Consider the following 15520-nt stretch of genomic DNA (forward strand, 5'->3'; position numbering starts at 1 on the left):
TAGTGGCACTCTCTCCCCTGGTGCTTCAACTCATGGTGTAGTGGAAAAAGCACTAGAGGCCCTGTTCTAAGACTACCTATATGACCTTGGTCAAGTCCCTTCCCCTCTCTAGACTTCAGTTTCCTCCTTTATAAAATGAGAAAGTCAGATTAAATGATCTCTAAAATCCTTCCCGGTTCTAATATTAGGTGAGGTGGCCAGTGTACCTATATTCTCTACCCCTATGCAAACCTGGCTTTCCAACAATGTTTGAAACTCATTCATACATAAGGAATGGTAGAAAATGTTTAGTTCAGTAGATCTGCATTTAAACTGGCTTGAACAGCTGTAATCTACTAAAAGTCTGTTGAATTACTAGAGGTGAAGAATCATTTCCTTGGGCAGCTCAGACTAAGAAAAGTCCCCGGGGAGCAGAAAGGAAGTCTGCCCATGAGAACAGGATGATTACAAGGCTGATAATCAGGAAAAAAATCAGATAACTCATACGATAATAATAATAGCCCACATGTTTACAGCCCTTTCATGTTAACTAACTCTCCAAGTTACAAATAAGTTGCTGACATGCATCAGTGGTGGGAATTTCCTCATCCAAAGTACTGTTCCTTGATAGAAGCTAAACCAGGAGTTTTTAACTTAGGGGCCATAAAAACCTGGTTTTAAAAAATGTCTTTTTGATAACTGTGCTTCAATATAATTTGATTCCTTTGGGATCCTATTAGTTTTATCATATACATTAAAAAACCTTATTCAGAGTAGGGATCTGTGGGCTTCACTAGACTACCAAAGGGGTCCAGGACACCAAAAAAGGTTAAGAATCCCTGATCCAAACTAAACAAAGCTCCATCCCCACTTCCTGAGATAGATAATGTAAGTATTATCCTCACTTTCTGATCTGCGTTTGTAGAGAGGGTTTCTTCATAAGGTAGTTGCTTATATCAAATTAAATGACAAGTCTAATTCCTATCCCTTTATATATAAGGAAATAAGAGCTCAGAAAAATTCAAGAACTTGTCCTGTATCACACAACTGGTCAGGGGCAGACCAAAACCTAGAAACCTGGCCCGGAGGCAGAATTAGGAATTCTAACATTTTATATAAGCAGAGTGAAAAATGCTCATAAACAGACTTTTTCAGACAAATTCAGATGAAGGGTTATGTGATTTCTCCCTGGACATACATACAGCTAATACATGTCAGATGTAAGATATAAACCCTGACCTTTCTGACTTTGAGGTCAAAGGGATGTAAAGATGCTTTAGTTTTTGTAAAGCTATGTAAAAATGACTATATAACAATTATGGCTGTTATTTTTTGATCTGGACACTTTTGAAAGCTAGAGGGAGGTTCTGTGGAAGATCCAAGTCTCTCATGGATTTCTCCCCCAAACTGTCCTATGAAGATAGCAGTTATCCCCTAGGAAGAGCTCAAAGAGCACAAAAGACCATTCATCTCTCCCGTCTTCACTGCTTAGGTAGTATCTGCTCAGGCAGAGTGCTGGCCTCTATGACCTCAAGGTTAATGCTACACGTTTCCTGGGCTGTGCCTCCTTAGAAACTTAGAAACCATCTCAGATCTTGTAGGTATATTTCATAGAGCCATATGACTTTAGGCCAGGAATAGAATCTGCCACAGGTTCCCCGCCTCTAACTTAGACCATGAAGATAACTTAAAACATACAATATTACAGCTGACAGAAACTTTAGAACATTTGTAGAATGCACTTTGCAACACAGAATGAAGTAGCTCTAGAGGGAACATCAAAAATAATTAAATCCAATCTCCTCATTTCACAGATAAGGAAACTGAGTCCCAAGGAGGGGAGTTGACTTGCCTAATTTCACTCAGGTACTATGTAGAAGAACCAGGCAATGCGCCAAAGTCCATATACACCAGTACAGTCCACTACACTACATTGATATTTGCTCATTTTCAAATCACTTGTCCAGGAGACTACAAAGCAACTCAGTCCAGACAAGGATTATTGAGCCAGCAGTGCAACAAAGAGTAACAAGATGCTGTAGGTCTTTCGCAGACTTGTCCCCATTCCTCTGGTCCAGGTTTCACATCAGGCTCCAGCATTCACACTGTGTTTGCAGCACTGAGATAAAGGAAGCAACATGGAGGAGTGTAAAAAGCCCCTGGACTGGCTGTGCTTCTCATGTACTCCTGTATGATGTTGGACCAGCCCTGTAGAATGAGCATGCAGGTACATGTGTGCCTGCACAGGTATGATCACTGACTCTGCAGTCCAAAGTCCTAGCCTGCCTCTAATGTTTGCTATCTGTGTTAGCCTCTTTGAGTCTCAGTTTCTTCCTTTGCAAAATATACTAAACAGATAGACAGGATGGTCTCTATTGTCCCTTCCAATTCTTAATTTGTGAGTCTATAAGGGATTCCTAAGTTGTCTTCCATCTCCAAAATAACTAAATAAGTAAAAATCTAGGATTGTGTATGAATTCTACAATTCTTAATAGGCTTGAATTACATGCTCCCTAGAGATTGGGTTTCCCTAATTTTTTTTTCTTTTCTTTGGGTAATAGAGCTAATTTTCAGTGAAACATCCTTGAGAGCAGGGATCTTTAATCCTTTTTTGACCTAGAATCCTTTGGCAGTCAGATGAAACCCAATAATGTTTTTAATTAGTTGAAGGAAATGCTAAATTTAGTTAAAAATTCATGAAAATGGGGCAGAGCCAAGATGTTGGAGTAGAAAGATGCATATACTCTAGTGCTTCCCTCGCAGCCCACAAAATACCTATAAAAAATGACTCTCAACAAATTCTAGAGCAGCAGAAGCCACAGAACAACAGAGTGAAAGAGGTTTCCAGCCAAAGGTAACCTGGATGGCCAACAGGAAAGGTCTATCTCATGGGACGCTGAGAGGAGCTGAGCCCAGCCCTAGCCATGTGGCACTGGGAGTAACAGGACCTGAACAGATTTCTGGGGCAGAGTTCCCAGCAAAGAGGGTCCCAGATCCGTCAACCCACAAGCGACAAAGAAAGCTCCAAAGGTAAGTGAGGAAGGGCTTTCCCCCTGGGCAAGGGGGAAATGGGGTTCCTCCAGCAACAGCCTCAGGCAGTGGCAGCAGTAGCAGCAGCAGGCTGCAGGCAGCTACAGTGACCAGGAAGCAACCTGGGTCGACTGCCCAGGCAGCTCAATTTAAAGCCTCTAGCAGTAGGGAGCAGCTGATCTAGACCTCAGCCCTCAGTGATGACCTTGCCCCCACCCAAAGCACCCAGGGAATAGAGCAGCTAAGTCAAATCTCAGCCTTGAACGCAGTACTGGGGAGAGGAGGGGCAATAGGACCCTCCTCTTGACAAAGGATTCAGAAGTTAAGTAACTGGCTGGGAAAATGCCCAAAAAGGGAAAAAATAAGACCATGGAAGGTTACTTTCTTGGTGAACAGGTGTCTCCTCCCATCCTTTAAGATGAGGAAGAACAAGAAATACTGTCAGAGGAAGTCAAGGTCCCTGGCTCCAGTGCCTCTAAAGTGAATATAAAATGGGCTCAGGCAATAGAAGAGCCTGAAAAGCAAGTTAACAGCTTGCTAAAAGAGAATCAAAAAAATGCTGAGGAAAATAACACCTTTAAAAAGAGGCTAACTCAACTGGAAAAAGAGATCCAAAAAAGCCAATGAGAAGGAGGCATTAAAAAGCAGAATTAGCCAGAAGGAGGAGAAAGTTCAAAAGCTCACTGAATAAAATAGTTCTTTAAAAGAGAGAATTGAGTTCAGGGAAGCTAATGACTAAGAGATAAACCAAGCAGTTAAAAAATAAAGCCAAAAGTTTGAAAAAATAGAATGTAATGTGAAACATCTCATTGGAAAAACAACTGACCTGGAAAATAGATCCAAGAGGGACAATTTAAAAATTATGGGACTACCTGAAAGCCATGATCAAAAAAAGAGCCTAGACATTATCTTCCATGAAATTATCAAGGAAAACTGCCCCAATATTCTAGAACTAGAGGGCAAAATAAATATTGAAAGAATCCATCTATCACCTCCTGAAAGAAACCTGAAGAGAGAAACTCCTAAGGAAGATTGTGGCCAAATTTCAGGTCAAAGAGAAAATACTGCAAGTAACTAGAAAGAAACAATTTGAGTATTGTGGAAATACAATCAGGATAACACAGGATCTGGCAGCTTCAACATTGAGGGATTGAAGGGCTTCAAATAGGATATTCCAGAAATCAAAGGAACTGAGATTAAAACCAAGAATCACCTACCCAGCAAAACTGAGCATAATGCTTCAAGGGAATAAATGGTCATTGAATGATATAGAGGACTTTCAAGCATTCATGATGAAAAGACCAGAACTGAAGAGAAAATTTGACTTTCAAACACAAGAACCAAGAGAAGCATGAAAAGATAAACAGGAAAGAGAAATCATAAAAGACTTTCTAAAGCTGAACTGTTTACCTTCCTACATGGAAAGATAATATTTGCAACTCCTGAGACTTTTCTCAGTATTTGGGTAGGTGGAGGGATTGTACACACACACACACACACACACACACACACACACACACACACACACACACACACACACACACACATAGACAGAGTACAGGTTGAGTTGAATCAGAAGAGATGATATCCATAAAAAAAATAAAATAAAAATTAAGGGGTGAGGAAGGAAAACACTGGGAGGAGTAGGGGAGAAAGGGAATGGGGCAGGCTATAACTCATAAAAGTGATAAGAAAAATCTTGTTCAATGGAGGAAAAAAGGAAGAAGAGGATAGGGGAAAAGTGAAGCTTACTTTCTTCACATATGGCTTAAGGAGGGAATAACATGTTCACTAAATTTGTCATGAAAACCTATCTCACACTACAGGAAAGTAGGGGAGGAGGCAACAAGTGGGGTGAAGGGGATGACAGAAGGGAGGGCAAATGAGAGAAGGGAGTAACTAGAAATAAACACTTTTGAGAAGCGACAAGGTCAAATGAGGGAATAAAAAAATAAGGGGGGATAGGGTAGAATAGAGGGCAATAGAATTAGTATTACACAACATGATTGCTATGGAAGTCTTTTGAGAAATGACACATATTTAGTCTGTATTGAATTGCTTGCCTTCTCAGTGGGGATAGGGAGGGAGGGAGGGAGAGAGAGAAGTTGGAATTCAAAGTATTAGAAATGAATGTTGAGAATTATTATTGCATATAACCTGGAAAAAAAGAAACACAGGTAATAGGGTACGGAAATTTATCTTGCCCTACAAGAAAAAAGAGAAGATGGGGATAAGGGAAGAGTAGGGTGTGATAGAAGGGAGGGTACATTGAGGGAAGGGATAATCAGAATGCAAGGTATTAAGGGGTAGGGGAGGGGAGAGATAGGGAGAAAAATTGGACGTGTTACAAAGTGAAGTAAAAGCAATTAGTATTAAAACAATTGACTGATTAATTACTGAAACTAAATCAGAGACATCTTTAGTTTGGGGAAAAGAATTTTAGTGTAAGTTTCCTAGAGGCGGGTAACCTTGGGTAAAATTTGGCACTGATGGAAAAGTTAAGGTTTTAATGGTAAATTTGATTTTATGATTGTTATTTAATCAGGAACTAGAACATGTATAGAAAGGTATGTAAGCCATTTAAGACTTGCCTCAAAAGATGTTCCTTAGCCAAAGTGAAATTACAATCGTATCTGAAACCTGGTTATTGGAACTTGCTATTTTAAGATTCTATGGGACTATTAACTGACTGTTCTTCTGAGTCTAACTCCAGGTATGGAGAGCAAGAAAGGCAGTCTGAGCCTCCAATCCATGATGCCAGTAAGCCTGTGAGATGCTGGTATGAACTGCAAAAAGTGATCTCATGGGAAGGGTGGGAGAGTGGCTGTTCAGCCTGGGCTGAGGTAGGATTCTCCCACCTCAGTTTCTCCACTGACACCTGGAAGACTTTAAGCCTGACAATGCAAGTTGACAATCTACTCCTGCCTGGAACTGACATGAAGTTGGGGAGATACTGTTTCCCTGCAATGTCCCTGCTCTTAGTGACAATTCCTATAGTCAAAAGGTTTGCAAGCTTAATACCAGATCTATTAAATTATAGATTGTTGGTAGGGGAACATCCGAGGTCAAGTCTAAAATTAAGCTATTAGGCTTAGGACTTTAGACCAACAACAATAAGTTAGGGTCCTTTAATTCTTAGTAATAATATGGAGACAATTAGGTCAAGGGCTTGTGAAGTTAGCATACATAATTATTATTTGTGTCTCAGTTGGTTAATGTTAAAAAGAAATTCATTTGTGGTCTATATTGTATATGCTTTAAAAGACGTATCACTTGACCAAAAGTTGGAATTGTTTTATGTGATATGAACTGTGTTAAAAATGAAAAATTTAAAAAATTTAAAAATAAAGAAACTTGTGAAAATAAAAATGGCTTTTTTCCCATCTAAGTTTGCGGAACTTCTGAAATCTATTTACAGACTACTTGCCCCCAATTAAGAGCCCCTGCTTCAACAAAGGGGGTCAGGGGGAGTGAGTGCCACAACAGTGCATTCATGGCAGAGGAAGCAGTGGTTTCCATCACACTTCCTGTAAGTTCAGTAGCTGCCACAAAGTTCACACTGGCCTCCTGGGTTAGAGTTCAGAGGTCTTCCAGGGAGGTTTTGGTTTCCCATGCTCTCTGCTCTATGAAACCCTGATGTTGAGTATGAAGTGAGGAAATGATTCCAATACTTTTATTTGGTTAAGCTACTGTGAGAAAATGTTGATGCCAGTGATAGATAAAATATGAAATATTTTAAGTGTTTCTCTAAATATCCTTCTAAAATATGGAATAGTGCATTATCAAAATTATACATAATGGTATATATATATTTAAAAGTAACCTTTAAATGGTACATTAAGGTTTGCAAAGCATTTTTCCATGTAGTCTCTCATTTATCCCTCACAGAAGTCCTTTTTAGCAGGTATTATTATTATCCCCATTTTACAAATAAAGGAAAGATGCTCAGAGAGGTTGTGACTTGCCTGATGTCAGACAACTGGCAGGTATCTGAGGCAGGATCCAAACCTGAGTTCAGCATGCTAGACATTAAACTGATCTATCTATTCTCTATGAAAATAGAGGACTTGCCCAAAGTTCTCCTTTTAACTCTTTATACCAGGGATATTACACTCTCTCCACCACAATTTACCCCCAATTCCTTCCAGACCAGGATCTTTGGGTTCTGTCAATCTATCAGGACTAAAAATGTTCTTTGGTCAAATTAGTAGAGAAAAGTATGAAGTAAGCAAGTCTTAGACATGAATAACTGAGAGAGATCAGGTAAAGCATTTGTTTTTGGGAAAATATTTTAGAGAACATCTAATCCCAGGATTCTTATCCTTTATTTCAGTGATGGACGCTTTTGGCAGATCTGTGAAACCCAAGGACTTCTTTTCAGAATAATGTTTTAAAATTACTGAGGGAAATACTAAATTTCAGATAGTATTGGTAACATAGATGTAATTTTTCCCCATCCCAATTCACAAGCCTCCTGAAACCTATCCATGGGCCCTTTGGGGGTTCTCTGGACCTAAGTGAAGAGCACCAATCTAGCTTAAATCTCTCATTTTATAGAGAAATTGAGATATAAAGATCCTTCAGTGCCTTAGTGGGGCCTTCTGATTGCTAGCATGTTACTTGTGGATACCCTCAAAAATCATATTTCCTTGCAAGACAGGCTCTTCATCAGACCGGGAACCCAGTCATTAGAGCCAAGAGGGATCTTGCCCATGAGCAACAGAGTTCCTGATAACAGGAGAAAGATGGATAATTTTTTCTTGTAATAATAAGCACAGGATCTCCAACCAAAAGCTGGAAAAAACTTCAGAAATCATCTAGCCCACTCCTTTGATTTTACAAATGAGGAAACTGGGGTCCAGAGAAATAAAGGGACTTGTCCAATGTCATATATGTTGGCATCAGAATTGGCATTCGAACCAAGGATTTGAAATGCAGAGTTGGAATTCTTTCCCCTACATCATGCCACCTCCCTGTCACTGTTGTAACACTGCTCCTTAGACCCTGAATCTTTGCAAGGGGAGACAGGGATTTTGACTTAAGCATAAATCTCCATCTCAGGGGGATCTAAAATCTGGAGTGGCAAAATCTCCTACAAAGTGCCTCACTTAGTGAACAATTAAATTCCTTGAGACCAAAGAAACTCTGCAATAGCAAGGACAGTGTCAGGACTAAGACATTTTGCTGAAGATGTAGAATAGTTACTATTTGCAGGACCCTGCTTGGAAATGATCCCAACACACATATGCAATTAAGGGATCTGTGTAGTCACATACACTTGATTATAATACAACTTATTTACTGGCATTCACCAAACTCTTCCTCTAATGTCTCCAATGTCTGGAAAGCTCTAACTCCTAACCTTTCCTCTACTCTGGTTTCCTTCAAAAATCAGTCCAAGTGACGTGAGCAGAACCAGAAGAACACCAAGTGTAATAGTGATCAATTGTGAAAGACTTGGCTACTTTGATTTATAGTGATCCAAAACTATTCCAAAGGACCCGTGATGAAAAATGGTATCTCCTTTCAGAGAGACAGAGAGAACTGATCAACTCGGAGTGTAAATTGAAGCATACATTTTTTTACTTTCTTTCTTGTTTGCTTGCTTTTTTTTGGCAACATGGCTAATATGGAAATATGTTTTGCATGGCCTCACAAGTATAATTGATAAGCATATGCTTGCCTTTTCGATGCATGAGAAAGAGGCTAGAGTGAGAATTTAGAACTCAAAAATTTTTAAATGAATACTAAAACTAAATGAATGAACATGTAAATGAAGTTTATAAATGTATACGTACGTACATATATTTATTTATTCATATTTATATATATATATATTTTAGAAGACTTAGCTCAAAGCCCCTCTTTGCAGGAAACCTTCCCTCATGTTCCTAGCTGCTACAGCTTTCCCTTTAAAAGCTGTCTTCCTTCTATGGTGCATGTATCTTGTGGGCACTCAATTATCTCCATGTTGTCTCCTTCATGTGAGCTCCTAGAGGGCAAAGATTGTGTTGGGGTTTTTTCTTTCTTTGTATCTCTAGTGCTTTCACAGTATCTGGTTCATATTGAGCTCTTAATGAATGTTTGTTCACTAACTGGCTGGTGCTTCATCATTGTTTGACGTCAATCCTGTCCAATGTATCATGCTGCCTTTCTAACATTTTAGAAGGCCAAGTACGGGACAGTTGAAAACAAAGTCAGATCCCACCTCTGCCACTTAATTACTCTCTTTGTGACCCTGAGTACGACAATTTACCTCTGTGGGCCTTAGTCTCCTCATCTGGCAATTGCATTAGATGATCTCTGAAGTGTAGAGCTGATGATTCTATAAGACAGAGATGTGACATTTGGTGGCATGTGGTAAAAGCTGAACCAGATTAAAATGGTTGGGAATGTCTAACAAAAAAACCAAAATGCAATAAAACCTAGAAAACATTAATTTGTGGTTTTCTGAGTCAACATGAGGCCCATAGGGATCAATTTCCACTTGAGTTTAACATCACTTCTCTAAGAGAAATCAGAGTGAAATACAGAATTTAACTTAGAACTAGAATCCACCCCCATGGCAGCCTTAACAAATGGCTAACCATTCTCTGCTGAAGACATCTAGGGACAAGAAACTCTTCCTACGCAAGCAGGGACACCTCTGATTGCAAGGACGTTTTTGTTTCAGATCAAGACTCAACATGCATGTTCACAAGGCTGAGCCAGCTGAACTAAAGGTTTGGTTTTGAGTTCAGTTCGGTGCCAGGAGCAGTGGACTATATCTGTCTTTCAAGGCAAAGGTACTTTTACTAGGTAAATCACCCAGTTGCCTGCAGGATATAAAAATTTCATTGAAGCAATGTTACTAAGGTATGAATGAAGTTGTACACTTTGGTAGATAATCTAGGGGTGTTGCTTTGACTGAATTTGCTGCAATCTATATAATCGGTAGAGGAAAGACCTACACTGAATAAATCAGGGAGCCTGCAATGAAAACGTTTACACATCCTATAGGCCCTATAGGCCATCCCAAGGTGTCCAGCAAGCAGTTACTGCTTCAGAAGCCTATATGTGTTATGGTGCACTAGCCTTCAATTTAGGCTTTTGCTGAAAAGGTAAGGGCTTAAAACACTTTCAGTTTAAGAGAGGCTATGCTTGGTCTCTTTTTCACAGCAGGAACAACAACAAAAACCTTCATCAGAAGGGGTCAGAGGGAAATTATCCAGAGAAATGTTTTCTTGATTTTATTCTTTTTTTTAAAGTTTTTTAAAATTTGTTTTCCAACTTTTGACATTTTTACATAAAGTTTTGAGTTCTTAATTCTATCCCTTTTTTCTTCCCTCCCACTCCTCTCCTTGAGATGGTTTGATTTTATTCTTAAAATGGAAGGACGTTGCAATGGAAGGAAAGCTCTAGTAAATATCAAAATTAAGGATACATGTGCTTTAGATATGATAAAAGGATAGGCATTCACAGAACATTCTATGCACACCTATGGACAGAAAGATGTTGCAACTAATGCAGAATGTTAGCCAGATGGCCTGGGTAATAATGCGACATTTAAAATGAACCCCCCCACATACACACAAATACCATCCACCTTCAAAAATCTACTCATTTAAGGTTTGAACTCATCTTCCACTTCCAAATGAGTCTTCCATAACCAAACTGAGAAAATGCTTTTTCATCTAAAGAGGAATATTTCTGTCTTGTCATTTGGTTTACATTGAAGACTCGACTGGAACTCACACATAATAGGTCTTCAATATACATTTCTTGAAAGAATGATGACTTCTTTGTTGACAAGTATTCTGTTGGACATACGGAGTGCTGGACTTAAAGTCAGGAAGACCAGAGTTCAAATCCAGACTGACACAATGTCTGTGACCTTGGAAAAATCATTTAACTTGTCAGCCTCAGTTTCCTCATTCGCAAAATGAGGTCATAAGAGTACCTACTACAAAGAGTTAGACTCAAATAAGATAAAATATAGAAAGCACTTTGTAACCCTTAAATTGTTATGTTGTTGGGTTACATGTTCATTCCCATATAAGCATTTAAAGACCTCCCAGGTACCTTTCAAACCTGGGCCCCAAATTTTCTTTGACATTCACTCTGGGTAGCCCAGCTTATCAATATGCCTTATAGAGTCTCTTAGAACCTATACACACTCACGCAAGATCTTCTCACTCAGGACCTTGGGGGAAGGGAGGGAATCTCTGGTATTCCCCAATAATTCCAAGATCCCATGCCTTTAAAGAAGAAACCAGGACACAATTCAAGAATTCAGCACTTTATTCTCATCATGGCACACAGTTCTCACACAGGAAAGCAGGAAAGTCCAAGGAAAAGATGCCCTTTCCACTTTCCCTCTGGAGAATGATTCTTGAAGTAGCTTTTCCATATTCCTCCCTGGGGACAGGGCCTAAGTCAGACTTTCCCACCCTCCCTCTGGAGGATGGTGTGTGAAATGGACTTTCTCATCATCCTCAGAGTTCCTCACCCCTTGGAGAAGGTCGTGACAGTTTTTGTGACATGTGCTGCATGGATCAAGTGAGGTTCCCATAATGCTAAGGAAGGCAAAAGGGCAACATGGAAAGGATACTGGATCTGGAGTGAGAGTGGGGAGTCTGAACCTTGATTCTACTACTTCCACCTATGTAACCTTAGATAAGTGACTTCTATGGATAAACTTATAAAATTATTACTATTATTACTATCTTATAAAAAACAGCCACTGTGGATAGCAAAGAAGGGACCTAGAGACATAAAAGGAAGGTGAGGGTATTAGCCCTGGTTTTACTGTTACCTGTGTACTTTTGGACTAGTTACCTGAGATTAAGACAAGGATAAAAATTCCTATCCCATGTCATATCCCATATAATGAAATCAAGGGTTGAACTGTAGAATCTCAGAACTGGAAATGAGCTTCGTAAGTGATCAAGTCTAAGCTGGACTTTAGTAGGATCTCCTTCTACATCATCCCCTGAAAACTTCTGATGACAAGAAGTTCACTACCTCCTGAGGTAACCCATTCAACTCTTGCAGTACTCTGATCATTCAGCTGTTTTTCCTTCTATTGGCCAAAAGGTACTTTTCTGCAATTTGTTCCTGTTGCTGGGACCAAACAGAACAGAGCTAATTCTTCTTCCTATAACCCCTTTCAAATACATGAAAACAAAAAGCACAGACTCTGATAAGTTTTCTTTTCTATGGTCTAACTATCCCCAGATGCTTCAACCAATCCTGCTTCTAGCCCTTTCACCATCTTGTTTACCTTCTGATGAACTAATGGAATGATACTGAGTGTCTCTTCCCCTCTCTGAGCCTATTTCCTCACCTGTAAAATGGGGTGATAATATCTGCACTATCAACCTTCCAAGGCTCCTATGAGAAAAGTGCCTTGGAAACCATAAAACTCTGTGTCTATGGGCATACAAGCATAGAATTACAATATTTAGAGCTAGAAGGGACCTTAGAGGTCATTGAGCTAAATATTCCAACTGCTTTATTCTATAGATGAGAAAATTGAGTCCTAGAGAAGATAGGTGATTCACCAAGTTACACAAATAATAAGTGTTGGAGCTGGAATTCAAAAACAGATCTTCTGACTCTAAACACAGTGTCCTTTCTACTATGACTTGCTAAAATGTTTGGGGCTGCTTTATTTCCAAGGACAGGTTGCTACACCTCCTTACCTCCAATTTCTGGCTCCATTGATTTCACCTTACAGTCTTCTCTAAAAAGACTCCCATGTGACCAACTCAGACACTGGTTTTTGAAACTTTTTCCTGCAGGGGATGCTGAAGGAGACATGGTCCAGCTGTCAAGCCATGACCTCAAGAACAGTATTTCCAGGAATCCCCATCTTAGCACCTAAGGGATTCCTGGGAAAACTGGACCCTGAGGACAAGGTTGGGAGAGTATGGTCTTCAGACCAGAAGGCTGACAGAAACACTGATCCATTCATTCCCTGTAGGTTGTGCTGCGGTTGTCTTCTATCTCTTGAGAGTTTGGCAATAGTTGGATACCAACATGAGACTCATTGCATTCTAGAGTGATCATTCACTACAAAGCATCCCAGAGCAGCCACCAGTCTCAGGAAATCAGGATACTGGAAGGCTGGGAATGGGGAAAGAGATTGGTGCTGCTGTTACTGAGGGGGAAACGGAGAGGGAAAGATTCCTTCTCTGTTTCTCACCATTGTCAGGGTCTCTGGAAAGGAAGATAATTGAATACAATTTCATGGAGACATTTAAAAGCTTCAGGAAGTAGGAAAAGTATTGGTATATGTTCAAAGGAATGGACCTAAAGTAGATGTCCATTGATTGACTGCGTAAGGAAATTGTAGCACATACATGTAATAGGATATGACTGTACTGTAAGAAATGATGAACATGATGAAGACAGAGAAGGAAGGACAGATATGTGAGCTGATGCAAAGCGAAGTAAGCAGACCTAGAAAAACAATATGCCCAACAATGTAAAATTTACAACAATGTAAGTAGAAAGAACAAGACCATAAAAACTGAATGCTGTGAAATTAAAATGATTTTTTATCTCATTTTCCAAAAGAAAAGCTATGAGAAGGCATCTTACTCCCTTCTTTACAGAAATGGGGATTTATAGGTGTGGAACTCTTCATATAATATCAGATTTAGTTGATGACTAGTTAGCTTTGCTGAATTATTTTTCCTTTCCTTTTTGTCATTTTCTATACGGGCTAGTTCTCTGGGAGGCAGAGGAGAGAGAATATACTGAAACTCACAAATGACCAGTTTCATGAGGAATTTTCCAGGTGGGGTTCTACAAGCTGTACCTTTGACCATGACAGACCCTCTCCCTACCTGCAGGGACATGGCTCACAAAGGATCTCTCTCCTACTCTGGCTTAAACTTTTCACCTAGCCAGAGATGCTGGGCATCTGTGCCTGAAAATTCTGCCTGTACCTCAAACTCAACACATCCAGAACCAAATTCATCTCTGCCAAACTGGTTTTTCCACCTGATTTTCCTATTTCTCTCAATGGTAGTGTAACTTCCTGGTCTCTCCCCCTGCCCCTCTTGAGATCTCCAAACCCATTTTGGCTACAGCAAGGAGGAAAAGAGAAGAATAACTAATCAGTCAGTTTTTAAGCTCTGTCTATTCTTTTCTATGTTTCTCACATATTTCTCTGGGGCCCATGACCACCATCCAAGGTCAAAACTTCTCACTTAGATTAATGCAATGATCTCCATATTGGCCTTCCTCCTTCCAGGACCTCTTCCTTCAATCCATCCTTTATACAGTGTTCAAGTCACCATAGCAAAACCCAGATCACTACTCCCCTCTCCTGTTCAGAAACCTTCAATGGCTCCCTACTTCCTAAGAATAAAGTCAGGATTTATCAAATGAATAAATAAAATCCAAATACCTTAGTTTAGGATTCAAGAGCTCCTGACATCTGGCCTCCCTTTCATTTCAAACCTGTGCTCCCCTACGCTCCACTGATTTGGACTGATGCTTCACCATTCCCTGAACAGGCCCTAACTCTATCCACTTCAGTGCTTTTGCTTAGTTCCTTGGCTCGGTAGGCAATGTCTTCCCCATTCATTTCTGTCTATAGAATGTCTAGCATATGGGTTGGGAACCTGCATCTTTCAAGGAACAATTGAAATAATACTTCCTCTATGATGTTCCCAGAAGGAAGTAGTCTTTGCCTCTTTTGAATGTGATGTTCATGTCTGAGGATATTTACATAATGGGATAGGGACTGGACCTGTGATTTCATTGCTAAATGGAACTGTTGGATGAGGAAGCTCCCTCTATAGGTAAGGTATAGGTAAGCACCTTTTCTGTAGTTGGTTATAATAGAGAGTAGCCTAGAGCACCTGGGGCAGCTAGGTGGTGCGGTGGATAAAGCACCAGTGCAGGAGTCAGGAGGACTTGAATTCAAATCTCACCTCAGACACTTGACTCTCACTAGCTATGTGACCTTGGACAAGTCACTTAACCCCAATTGCCTCATCCTGGGTCATCTCCAGTCATCCTGATGAATATCTGGTCACTGGATTCAGATGTCTCTGGAGGAGAAGTGAAGCTGGTGACCTGCACAGCCCTCCCTCACTCAAAACAAAGTCAAGCACAAGTCATGTCATTATTTCTGTGATGGCATGGTCTTCTTCGGCAATGAAGGACAAACACACAGCCTAGAGGACCTAGGGCTAGCATGGAGCTAGTATGTTAGACACTGGATATGAACCCAAATATTCCGGTTCTGAGGCTCTCTCTGCTTATCCACTGCCTCTTCATTTAGTATCCACATAGTAACCTGTATTATAGCTATTTTTTCTCACCAGTCCTACTAAAATGCAAGCTCATAGGGAACCAAAATCATGTCTCATTCATCTCTGTTCCCCTACTGGCTCCAAATACAGGGCCTCACACCTATAGGCTTCTGGAAACATTTGCAAAAGACTGAACACACGAATAGAACAAAAGGATAGGAAGAATCAGCTCATGTGATACCTTCATCCCTAATGTCCAG

This window comes from Notamacropus eugenii, chromosome 1, assembly GCF_028372415.1.
Source record: "Notamacropus eugenii isolate mMacEug1 chromosome 1, mMacEug1.pri_v2, whole genome shotgun sequence".
In the NCBI taxonomy this organism is placed as follows: domain Eukaryota; kingdom Metazoa; phylum Chordata; class Mammalia; order Diprotodontia; family Macropodidae; genus Notamacropus; species Notamacropus eugenii.